This window comes from Galeopterus variegatus, unplaced genomic scaffold (assembly GCF_000696425.1).
Source record: "Galeopterus variegatus unplaced genomic scaffold, G_variegatus-3.0.2 Scaffold14390, whole genome shotgun sequence".
Classification (NCBI taxonomy): domain Eukaryota; kingdom Metazoa; phylum Chordata; class Mammalia; order Dermoptera; family Cynocephalidae; genus Galeopterus; species Galeopterus variegatus.
Window position 1 is genome coordinate 15,574 of NW_007740501.1, and position 1,135 is coordinate 16,708.

General features: G+C 42.8%; 1 pseudogene; it reads left to right on the forward strand.

The window, feature by feature from the left end:
* The first annotated feature begins 398 nt into the window (after positions 1 to 398).
* LOC103581956 lies at positions 399 to 1,132 on the forward strand (annotated as a pseudogene).
* Positions 1,133 to 1,135: the final 3 nt, after the last annotated feature.

The following is a 1,135-nucleotide window of genomic DNA, read 5'->3' on the forward strand; positions in this document are numbered from 1 at the left end:
TGGATACAGTGCATATGGAAAAGTCTTCACACATCACTCATCCCTCAAGAATCACATCAAAATTCACACTGGACAAAAACCATATCAGGGCCAGGAATGTGGGCAGGCCTATGAATGTCATTCATACCTAAGAACACATGTTAGAGCCTACAATGGAGAGAGACCCTATGCTTGTAAATCATGTGGGAAAACCTTTCCTTGTATGCTTTCCCTCAGTCAGCATATACGGATTGACACTGCTGAGAAAACCTATGAATGTAAGTGATTTGGGAAAGCCTTCATTGATTTTTCAGGTCTTACTAGTCATGTGAGAAGTCACACTGGAGAGAAGCCATATAAATGTAAGGAATGTAGGGAAGCCTTCAGTTAGTCCTCAGCTTTTTGAAGACACATGATGCATGCACCCTGGAGAGAAACACTATGAACGCAGACAGGGTAGGGAAAACTTCATTTATCCCCAGTCCTTTCAGAGACATGAAAGGACTTATGGTGGAGAGAAGCCCTATGAATGTAACCAATGTGGAAAAACATTCAGTCATCCCTCATTCTTTCAAGGACATATGAGAGAGCACAGTGGAGAAAAACCCTATGAATGCACACAGTGTGGGAAAACTTTTAGTTGGCTCATATCCTTATGAAAGCATATGAGAACACACACTGGAGGGAAACCCTATGAATGTAAGCAGTGTGGGAAAGCCTTCAGTTTGCCTGCCTGCTTTTGAGAACACATGAGAATGCATCCTGAAGACAAATTGTACAAGTGCAAGCTGTGTGGGAAAGCTTTCTACTGTCACATATCCTTACAAAAACATATGAGGAGGCACACTGCAGAGAAACTCTATGAATGCACACAGTGTGGGAAAGCCTTCAGTTGGCCTGAACTCTTGCAACAACACGTGAGAACACACTCTGTAGAGCAACCTTATGAATGTAAGGAATGTGGGAACGCCTTCAAATGGCCATTATCTTTACCAGTACATGTGAGACTGCATGCTGGAGAGAAACCTTATACATGTGAGCAGTGTGGGAAAGCCTTCCATTGCTCCTCATCCTTAAGAAGACATGTGAGAACAAACACTGCAAAAACACACTACAAGTGTGATGTGGGACATCTTCCTGCAGATGACTTAATGTG